Source organism: Pleurodeles waltl, chromosome 11 (genome assembly GCF_031143425.1).
Source record: "Pleurodeles waltl isolate 20211129_DDA chromosome 11, aPleWal1.hap1.20221129, whole genome shotgun sequence".
Taxonomy (NCBI): Eukaryota; Metazoa; Chordata; class Amphibia; order Caudata; family Salamandridae; genus Pleurodeles; species Pleurodeles waltl.
The window spans coordinates 713,628,657-713,640,670 of NC_090450.1; positions in this window are offsets into that span (position 1 = coordinate 713,628,657).

Below are 12,014 nucleotides of genomic sequence, written 5' to 3' on the forward strand. Positions count from 1 at the left end.
GCGCTTTAGTATGTAACAACAAAGAAAAAGGGAGCTATGGAAAATAAAATATTTGCGTAGAATCACACAATTTTGTCCTGAGGGGAAGCCAGGACTAGTTCCAGGTTTTCTGTCTTCACAATATGCAATTCACCCACTTGATGACTACTGCTTCACTTCTTTTGAACACCAAAAGGTTTATGCTTTTTAAAAAATAATTCTTGGTGCATTATGAAAGCGTGGGTGGCAGGCAGAGGCCACATTAAAGCTCAGCTTGCTTTGGACTCGAGGGTCCAGAGTACATCGAACTGAGGCCAAGCCAGGCCTCTGGCACGAGCCTTGAGTGGCTCGCCCACCTCAAAAATTCAACTGCAAGCGTGTAGCATTTGAATTCTATGTCAGGACAGGAGCCTCCGATTATGCTTTCTCTTTCTTTACTGACTTAAACAGCAGCCAATCAAATACAAGTAACAGAAAAAACTACACATCCCAAGATGCCTAACATCCTATCATATGGTTCAATCACTATCCATGTCCTCTGCCATAAGTCCTTTGACCTTTGATGTTGCTTCCTCTTTCTTTGCTGCTTCGCATCAGATAAGTACATGTCTTGATTCTCTCTTGTATTTTATATGTTTACTCAGTGCTAATAACTGTAAATTCTGTTTGTATAGCGCCGCGATTCAGCGCGCTTCTATTATAGGTCTTTAAGCGCTTGTGCGCTTTGTTTTCTTGGCTTTTTGCCAAGATTTGTGGCCCGTTTTTCAGTGGAGCGGGAGCGTCTTAACGAGCCGATTCCTTCCTAATTCTGGAATCGATCGGCTCGTGAGGGTGCGGCAAGGGCGTTCGAGTGCCCCATTGTCCTGACAATTGCTCCCTGACGCCCAGCAGAGCTTAACTGCCTGGGTTGTAAAATTAAAATAGGCTTTTGCCGAGAGTGCCTTGCAGGCAGCTCCCTCCACACTTTAATAAAGGGCTCTTTTTTCACTTGCCTGAATTGGGGTTTTGCACTCCCCCTCCCTTGATTCCAACATTATTTACTCGTTTTCATTACTCTTTAAAGGTTATTATACCTTAATACTCTGGTCATGGTTCAGTGGAATGACCAAGGAACAGAATATTATACAGAGGAGTTGGGCAATCAACTAGAGGTTGATCTAGTGGAAGCCCTTGATACCAGGGTTCAACAATCGGTAAATGATGCCCTGGTGAGAGATCTGGGTCCCTTTTCAGGGCAGCTATTTGACTACGCTCGATCACAGGGTTGGACGCAAGGACAACAACCTCCTCCCGAGTCTAAAAAAGTAAAGGACAAGGCAAAAAATTTGGAATCTAGAGCCGAGGTTAGTGGTCTTCACGCAGACGCATTCGAAAAACTGCGTAAGAAACGTAGTGGCGAACATAATTACAGCTCTAAAAAGGAAGCCTCCTTTTCTACCTCTTCCTCTGATACAAATTCCTCCTCTGATGATTCGGATGATTCCAACGCTCCTATGCCTAGTAAAAAAGCTAAAAAAGCGCCCCCTCCCTGTCAGGTTCTAGACTTCGATCCCACAGAAATCATACACGCCAGAGCTTCCAATTGGGTTCCTCCACCCGAAGTGGCCCAGTATGTGCAATCTAATTTACGGAAAAGCTTCGATAAGGAAGTCAGGTCACACTTAAAAGCAGAGTGTCCCAGACCCGACCTAGAGGGCAAGGTTTCTGATACCCCAGAAATAGATCCCACCATGGTCACCTTTCTGAGGAAATTTTCTAAGGACCCCAAAAAAGGTTTGGATCGATCCTGGCGTAATTGCCAAGACAAACTGTTGGACCTTTCAGGACCTTTGACCAAGATCCTTGAGATGGCGTATGTAGCTAAGGAATCAGGATCCCCAGTGGACACAGATGTCCTTATAGGTTGGGCACAAAGATCCATTTGCCTGCTTGGAAACTCTAATTGTGCTATTTCTGCAGAACACAGAAAATCTGTTTTAATGCGCATTGACCCTAAGTTGTCAGATCTTCCGACCTCGGAAGCGGGCCCTTCAGCTGAAGGACTTTTTTTTGGACCTTCTTTTATCAAAGACTTGGCTAAGTTCTGCTCCACTTTTTCTTCGCTGGATAAGGCTCAAATGTCACTCAAGAATGTTTTTAAACCAGGCCTTTTTGTCAGGGCCGGTCGTTACGGGGGACGTATGCCCGGCCGAGGAACATACATCAGTCCCCAAAACTACTACCCAAGAGGCAGAGGTGGCTGGTACGGGGAACAAGACCCCACCTTCTACCCCACGTGCCCCAGGGGAGGACGTCCCCGTTTCCGCAGGGGCCATCGCAGAGGGCAGCAAGGAGCCATACAGGACTCAAGTTTCACAGGTGAGCATTATTTATTTTTCTCAGGTCAGACTTGGGGGCAGAGTAGCATTATGCTTGGCAAATTGGAAACGGATCCCCAGAGATCCTTGGATTCTCCAAACAGTAGAGGGATTACGACTGGAGTTTATCAGTACTCTCAAACAACTCTCCCCTCCATTACAAATGTGTTTTTCCCTAGCAAATCAACATTTTATAGACCAAGAAGTGCAAGCTCTTTTAGACAAGGGAGCAGTCCAGTTTGCCTCTCCTCACCCTTACGGTTTCCTCAGTCCTATTTTCGTAGTAGACAAAAAAGGAGGAGGTCACCGTTTAGTCTTGAACCTAAAGGATTTCAATCATTGGATCCTATACAGGCACTTCAAGATGGAGGGCATCCACATGTTAAGGGATATCCTTTTGGAAGGGGATTGGATGGTTCGACTGGATCTAAAAGATGCCTACCTGTCGATTCCAATTTGTCCTCCTCACAGGAGATTTCTGCAATTCCAGTGGAAGGGACAGTGTTTGGAGTTTCTTGCCCTTCCATTCGGTCTGTCGTCAGCCCCTTGGTGCTTCACAAAGCTTCTGAGACCTGTGATGGAATGGCTCAGAGCCAAGGGAGTCAGATTGATTATATATCTGGACGACATTCTGCTGATGGCACAATCCCCTCAAGTCCTACTATCTCATTTGGATTGGACCATCAACCTTCTGCAAGATTTAGGTTTCCTTATCAATGTGCAAAAGTCACCCTCAGGTGATATAGTTCCTGGGGTTCCAGATAAATTCCATTTTATGTCAACTCCTCCTTCCCTCTCAGAAGATCCGCAACATCAAAAGGGAATTGAGATTGGTTCTATGCAGTCAGACCGTCTCATTGAGGAATATAGCCAGAGTAGTGGGCTTACTAGCTTTGTCTATTCAGGCGATCTTCCCTGCACCCCTACATTATCGGGCACTACAAAGACTCAAGATCAGACATCTACAACAGGGTCTGAGTTATTCGGAACAAATCCCATTGACTGCCGAAGTACAATCAGAGATTCAGTGGTGGCTCCATCATATGGAAGCTTGGAATGGCAGGGCGATTTTCGGGTCTCGCCCAGAGGTGGTGATAGAATCCGATGCCAGCAGATGGGGTTGGGGAGCACGTTGCAACTCCCTAGTGACGGGGGGCAGATGGTCAGAATCGGAGCAAACACTTCATATCAATTGCCTGGAACTTCTGGCGGGATCTTTTGCCATAAAGAGCCTCTCCCCGCAGAAAACAGATTGTTGCATTCTCTTACGGATGGACAATGTCTCAGCAGTGAGGTATGTCAACAAATTAGTAGGCACGAAGTCCCGAATTCTGGTGGAGATTGCCAAGGATTTCTGGCACTATTGCCTAACTCAGCGTCTAGTGGTCATAGCGGAATACCTTCCTGGGGACCAGAACATCATAGCAGACTGGAACTCCAGATACCTGTCGGATTCCAGCGACTGAAAATTGGACCCTCTGATTTTTTCTCAGATAATCAGGGAATGGGGCAATTGCGAAGTGGATCTGTTTGCCTTACAACTCAATTGCCAAATTCCAAAATTTTACAGTTGGCGTCCAGACCCTTGTGCGTTAAAGACAGATGCCTTTCTTCAGGATTGGTCCCAGTTTCGAGGTTATGCCTTTCCTCCATTGCCAGGGTTTTGTATCAGGTGAGGAGACAGAAGACAGAGATTGTTCTGGTTACCCCCTTTTGGAGAGCACAGCCTTGGTTCCCCATAGCTCTTCATTTAGCTTGTGCCTCTCCTCTTCTGATTCCGCCTCGTCTGAATCTTCTGTTGAGTCCAGAGGGCCTTCAACATCCACTGGTCGTCTTGTCAGGGAAGTTGACTCTGCTAGCCTGGTTAATTTCAGGTCTAGATGGACTACCCCAGATGTTTCGAAGCAAGCTGCGGAATACATTAAGCAGTCCTGGGCCGGTAGTACCCATAAAAGATATGACTCAGCCTGGCGCAAATGGTCTAGTTGGTGTGATGGAAGGGCTGCCAATCTAGTGGAAGCACATATTGGTATGATTGTTAACTTTTTAGCAGAACTAGCTAGTTCTGGTTTGGCTTATCGGACGATCAATAACTTTAGATCAGCTATTTCAGCAGGACACTGTCATCTAGAAGGTAAACCCATTGGAGAACACCCGTTAATTTGCAAACTTTTGAGGGGTATACGTCTTTCTAAACCTCCTCAAGCTAAATATTCTGTATTATGGGATGTTAGCATTATATTAACATTTTTGGATTCTTGGCCTACCAACAGGTATTTATCTCGCAAGCAGCTTTCTGCTAAGCTGACCATGCTTTTATGTCTTATCTCTTGCAAAAGGGTTTCAGACGTCAGAGCTTTGGATTTAGCTGGTAGAACCTTTTCTCCAGAGGGTGTCACTTTTTCAGTGACAAGAAGGACTAAAACAAATTACAGGTCCGTATCCTACCCAATATACACTGAAAATTCGAAATTATGTGTAGTCCAATGTTTAAAGGATTATGAAGTGGTCACAGAAGAATTTCAACAGGATGCTAAAGGTCAATTATTAATTTCTTTGCAAAAACCTTTTAAACCAGTTACCTCAGCCACTTTGGCCAGATGGATGAGATGGTTGATGAGTGAAGCAGGTATTGATACCTCTGTATTTGGGGCTCATTCTGTTAGAGGGGCTATGGCTTCTAAATCTTTTGCCTTTGGTTCCCGGTTAGAAGACATTATGAAGGCAGCAGATTGGTCTTCAGAAAATACTTTTCGTAAGTTTTATCACAAACAAGTATTGGACGTAGCTACTGTGGTAATGGAACAGCTTTAAACTAGCATAATCGGAGCCTCCAGTCCTGACATAGAATTAAAAAAATTCTAGCTATCGCGTCAAGAATTTTCAATTCTATTAAGGACACGGAGGCGAGGATTATCCCTCCCTTAAAAACACAATGAATATTGAATATCAATTATTGTGAATATTTATGATTATTGTTATTTCTCCCTCCCATTTTATTGTCAATTATAAAAACATCAGTTTATTGAGACATTTTCAATTTCGTTGGGATATTACCTGCCTGTTTGTTGTTACAGGTTCTGATCAGAAGAATTCCTGAAATTCTTATCGTCATGGAAAAGTTTGGTTGTAACGTTTTGCCTCGGTTGATTTTCCAGTGTTGAGTTATCCAGGAGAAGGATCTCCAGGAAGAGAAGATGTTAATGTCTCCGGATTTCGAGATGGCGTAAGAAGTTTCGTTTTCAAGTTGATCTTATCTGTTCTGACCAAAGAAAGAGGAAGTGACATCAAAGGTCAAAGGTCTTATGGCAGAGGACATGGATAGTGATTGGACCATGTGATAGGATGTTAGGCATCTTGGGATGTGTAGTTTTTTCTGTTACTTGTATTTGGCTGCTGTTTAAGTCAGTAAAGAAAGAGAAAGCATAATCCTCGCCTCTGTGCCCTTAATAGAATTGAAAATTCTTGACACAATAGCTAGAATTTTTTTTATCCTCAGTGTGCGACCTGGAAGCTTCCAAAGCAAGAGTTGGAGAGAACCCAGGAATGCCAGGCCAATCCCTTTTTTCAAGGCCACTAGATTGAATAAATACTTGCATTAATAGATATGGCACATAATGAATCCAAATCCACATTGATTTGTAGAGCACGACTTATCACGTCATGGTGTATTCAGGCACTGGGAATGGGAAGGCCCATATCGAAAGGAAACACTCCAACAACAGCGGTCACTCCAAAACGCATTTCTTTCACAGTTCCATAAATAGTAAATTGGTGCACTCTTTCCTAAGCACATAGGTGCGGACTATGTGGACTAAGCATATGTCAACAACTGTTTGTTTGTTTTCAAGTCAAGTTTACTCAAGTCAAAAGCTACCATAATGCACTGCACAATATTAATGGATAAAGCACAATCGTTTAAAACACCTACAAATAACAGTTCAGAATCCCCTATTGCTGATACTAGCCATCAACAAACTTAATTTACAAAGACCTCTATAAAACGCCATCCCCATTCTGATGCTGATAGGTATACGACAATAGGTCAGTGAATTTCACAGCACAGGTACATACCTGGTTGGAATGGCCTTGAACCCTTAAAAAGTATGCAGTGTCAAGTATAATGTATCGAAGACAATGTAAAATATTGACTTTAAAAAACGTTTTCTCATAGCAGTCAGTCTAGGAGACACCTTAAAAGACACCTCGCCCTTCCTACAAATACGCAGGTGGACTTTAGACTACCAGCTCCAACCCTCATTGCTTTTTTTTCAGAGTAAATGAGTTGATAGTGTAGGTAGTGGTTGCAAAATTGCTGTGTCCTGGCAGCTGTTAAGTATCATTGGGGTCCTAGAGAGATAAATGTAGGAGCATTTGCATGTTCTATATTGGTTGTTGAAGACAAACTGTAGCCTTGGTTGAAGCTGTAGACCTTTTTTGCATGTTTTACAATTCTTCTAACTCTTTTAAAGATATGTTATCCGGGACCATAGTGTATCTAGCTCATAGTCGCGGGCTGACTTACTCACCACCAGTTAATACGTACAGGAAGTCACAGAAAATGGGATTACGGTTCTTAGTGGATGAAAGGCTTGCCCTGCAAAGCCAGCCCGTCAAAGTGAGTAGGCAGTGATAAAGGGAATCATTTTAGATTAATAAGAATGACCGTTTGGCTGAGACATATTTTAATTAGGATGTAGGCAAAACTGAAAAAGTTATTAACTTGTCATATGCTAAGTGTTCAGTTCAGTGCTTTCTGATACATGGCTGTCTTGATTTCAAAGGTGTGGTCTGTGAATACTTCACAGAAAGCCATCATGAGGAGTTCTGAGAAACTTAATTCCAAAAACCATAAACATAAAATAATAGAATGGAATTGGTCTCGATCTTATGTTGAATACCATAAAGCATTAGCAGTATTTCTTTGGTATCTGTAGTAATATAGGAAGGTTGTGCAATACTTTGGAATAAGGTCAGAGACGGTTGTAGTAGGCTGCAGTCTGGATGCTGGAGCATGTAGCATTGTGGCATTCAACCCACCAATTCCATTCTGTTATTTACATCTATGGTTCATCCCATTTGATGAATGGTAATATTCTTGCTATTCTGAGATTATACCCAGCCTTGAACAAGCCCCAGGCCTGCGAGCCCTCACGGCGAAACACGTGTTGGCTGAAACTATATTCAACCCTCCATAAAACACAATGGAGGGTTCTAATAAAAGGTGTACAATCCATCACAACTAAGCAACATATTTGAAGAATGGAACTCATCTAATTTTATGTTTGTCTGTGCTCTTATTTTTTCATGTATTTATTCATAGTGACATAATTAGCAAACACCGTTGATCAATACATAATTATTTGTTCTCACCCAATATTCACTCTTCTATGTACAATGATGACTGCTATCCATTATTGTGAATATCATTAATTAATTTGTATTATACATCCTAATCTCAAATTTCAGTACCTCCAACTTACTATTTTTAATATGCTACTCAGACCCTGGTGTACTTTGAGGATGTGCTATTTTCAAAGGTAGTAGTGGTCAAACCAAAATCTATGTAACTGTAGATGGTTGCACCATAACGGGTCGGTTGGTTAGGGTAGGTTAGGAATTAGCGAGAGGCCTGGAATTGAGATCCCAGTGCAGTCACAGATTGCTGTGTTAAAGAGGGCAGGGCAGGGTGGCGTGCGGGGGAGGAAGCAGGGAAGTGGCGAGGTGGGAGAAAATATTAATAAAATTGAAAAAAATAATAAACTTACCTCAAAGCCACGCCGCACCCCGCTCCTCTGCTGGCTGCAGGAAGACAAAGGCTTAAAGCCCGCCCTGTGGCCAATCCTGACTCTGCTGAGAGCAGCGTCAGGATTGGCAGGGCACTCCCAGGCAGACTGGGAGCCTGTCCAGGCTCTCTCCAGTCCAGCAACTGTGTTGCCGGGCTGGAGAGAGAGCTGAGCACATGTGTGTTTGGCCTGCCCGAGACAGCCTGCCAAACACACATGCGCTCTAAGGAGGAGTGCTGAGCATGCCCCCTCACACTCATCTGCCCTGTGGCCTCACCCATTTACAAGGAAATGATAATAAACCCTATTTATTATTGTTTCCTTGTAAAGGTTTTGCAGCTGCCGCTGCTGGCAGGGGGGGGGCGACGCTCCTGCCCCAGAAGTGTTACACAAGTGTAAGAATCGCTTGAACAGATATTAGAATGTAAACAAAAAACAGTGGTGTTGGAAAAAGTCAGTCACATCTGTGGATTTGACCACAGAATGGTTTTAAAGAGAAATTCAATTCCAGTGCATACATAGTAAGAACTGGACTGTTGAGTCTAAGGGAAGACATGAAGGTACTGGTGAGTGACTTGTGCACACAGGAATCATCAAGATGGTGTATATGCTGGAGTGGGTGTCAAAAATAGCGTTAGAGCGGAAAATTGGATGTGAGATCAGGTTGTGTGCTGTCTTAAGGTCTTTGAATGGGAACATAGTGGTAGAATATTACCCACTCACGAAGATACAGGTAATGTTAAAGATGCTGGGTTACACCTTTTTTTGTACAATACATTTGAGGCCAGCCTATCATACGGTTCAATTTGCTGCTGATTTACAGGCATTAACAACCTTTTTAACTCCAGCTGGGGCCTATAAATACTTCCACATGCCTTTTAGGCTTTGATTAGCTGCAAGCATATTCAAAAAGTTGATGATCACACTATTCAAAACTGTCCGATGTATGAAGGCACTTCAGGTCAATGTATTAAACTTTGTTGATGTGCAGAAGAACAGAACATTTCGGAAAGTGTGTTTTGTATCTTGAAAGAAAAAAGAATGGCTGCAACTAATGATAATTGCAAACTTTATACATCACCTTTTGAACATCTCCCACATTATATTAGGCCTGAGAAACGTTAACCAAAGTGACCCTGTAAATGCCATTACCGATGCACCAAACCCCAAGGGCAATGATCAGCTGAATTCTTTTTTAGACTTATGTGATTATTATTTCCGATGTATTAGCAATTGTGCTATGATAATAGATCCGTTAAGAAGTATGTTAAAAAAGAGAAAGACTTGTGTGGAGCGTGGAAACTCATAAAACTCTTGGAAAAATGAAAACACTTATTGTGTCTCATCCTGCTATATAACCATTTTAATCGAATACCTTATGCAAAGTAACTGTGCATGCCACTGCAAAAGAAATTGGATCTATTTTAATCCAGTTCACGTATTAGAGATGCTTTTGCATTTAAAGGTTTGAGAGATGGCGAGAAGAATTATAGTACAATTGACAGGGAGGCATTTGTCCGCACCTGCGAAGTAGCAAAGATCTGGGCTTACTTTGGGGCGAGAATGTTTTAATCAAAGCTGATCCTTAACCCCAGGTATATATGATGGGTGAAAACAACTCAGGGTAGGCATCTGCTTGGCTGATCCATTTCATTGAAAGGTCCCCGGGGTCCAACTTTGATGTTAAGGATATTCCTGGTTCTGTGAATATATGAGTCGGCAGCCTGTTGCAGTTGTCTGTTCAAGTGAACAATAAAACAAGAAGTGAGATGAAGGTAGAATGTGTGGTTGCCACAGTGGATGTAATGTTTACGTGTGAGGGTGGTGTGACCGAAGATGAGTGTGATGACAGCATGCAACGAGATTGAGTAATTATTTAAGTCAGTGGTTCCCAACCTTTTGACTTCTGTGGACCCCAACTTTATCATTGCTGGAACCTGGGGACCCCCACTGAATCATTATTAGAATCTGGGGACCACCCACTGAGTCATTACTGAAAGCTGGGGACCTAATATGTTAATATTTTTTAATTTTCTGAGCAGTTGCGGACCCCCTGAGGAGGCTTCGCGGACCCCCAGGGTCCCTGAACCACAGGTTGGGAACCACTGATTTAAGTTAAAGACTCTGTGGTGAAAAAAAGTCCTTGTAGCAAAATATTGGATGGACCTTTGCAGTGTTATGCACAGGGTGTGTCAAAACTGAGTCGATAGGCTGATATACTATTAAGGGATGACAAATCTGTAGCCCCCCTCCACCCCCCAGAGAAACTGCACAAGATGTTAATTGCTGTGGCGTATCAGGGACACTTGCAATTAAACACAGATTGAGAAATATATGAGTATATGTCGTGAGTGCATGCTTCCAAATCAACATTGGAATGTTTCACACACACCTTTATGTATGCCTTTATCCGAAAAGCATGGGAAAAAGTTGCATTTGACATCGCAGGACCACGTAATGGGTCACCTTATGAGAAACAGTTGTGCTACTATTCAAAGTGCATATAATTTTATTTTGTAGGAACTTCAAATCAAATCAAATCAAATCATTAACATTTATAAAGCGCGCTACTCACCAGTGCGGGTCTCAAGGCGCTAGGGGAAAGAGGGGGTTACTGCTGATCGAAAAGCCAGGTCTTTAGGAGTCTCCGGAAAGCGGAGTGGTCCTGGGTGGTCCTGAGGCTGGTGGGGAGGGAGTTCCAGGTCCTGGCCGCCAGGAAGGAGAAAGATCTCCCACCCGCCGTGGAGCGGCGGATGCGAGGGACGGAAGCGAGTGCGAGGCCAGAGGAACGGAGGAGGTGGGTGGGGACGTAGAAGCTGAGGCGTCGGTTGAGGTATTCCGGTCCCTTGTCGTGGAGGGCTTTGTGTGCGTGGGTGAGAAGTCGAAAGGTGATCCTTTTGCTGACTGGGAGCCAATGCAGGTGTCTCAGGTGTGCGGAGATGTGGCTGTTGCGGGGTACGTCAAGGATGAGGCGGGCCGAGGCGTTTTGAATGCGTTGCAGGCCATTTTGGAGTTTGGCTGTGGTTCCAGCGTAGAGGGTGTTGCCGTAGTCCAGGCGGCTCGTGACGAGGGCGTGGGTCACGTTTTGTCTAGTGTCGGCGGGGATCCAGCGGAAGATCTTGCGTAGCATGCAGAGGGTGAGGAAGCAGGCGGAGGACACGGCGTTGACTTGCTTGGTCATGGTGAGAAGAGGGTCCAAGATGAAGCCGAGGTTGCGGGCGTGGACAAAGTATGTTGCAGTAGAGGTTTTGCCGAGTATGTTTGCAGTGGAAGGAGCAGCGCATGAGAGGTATTGATAAGGGGAGGAAGCAGTTCATCTCTGGAAGGTTATTTAAAGGTGACTGGGAGTAAGCACTACATTGTCATGTTGTACAGGCCACAATCAAATAGTCTTGTGATACCTAGCCAATCAGTTTTGGCCCCTGGAAAATATATGTTTAACATGTGAGAGAGAAGATATTAAGGCACCACAATTTTCCGTATTCGACTACGGAAACACATTCTTTATGGTGCTTAGGAAACGGGACTCTAACTCTATGTTGGCTCCTACATTGTTGTTTGAAATTACAAGTGTGACTAGGAAGTCAGTGTGTGAGAGTACGGTTAGTAGAACGGTACCGGACAAGCAGAATAAAATAAGAATGTATTAAGGCAATGGGGTTGGTGCAAAGGATGTACTGGCTGCAGTTTGTGATAGGGTATTCTTCAAGCACGAAGATGGAAATGATGGAAAATCGTATTTTGTGCTTGAAGTTCAGGTTTTAATATAGCTATTTGATCGCAGGTGGTGGTCTAAGGGGAATTTGGTTGTCCTGAAAAAAAATGGCCAAGGTCCGTGCTGCTGAATGTGAAAATAAAGATGAGAGTGGTTTCAACGTGAGTGATGTTCTTG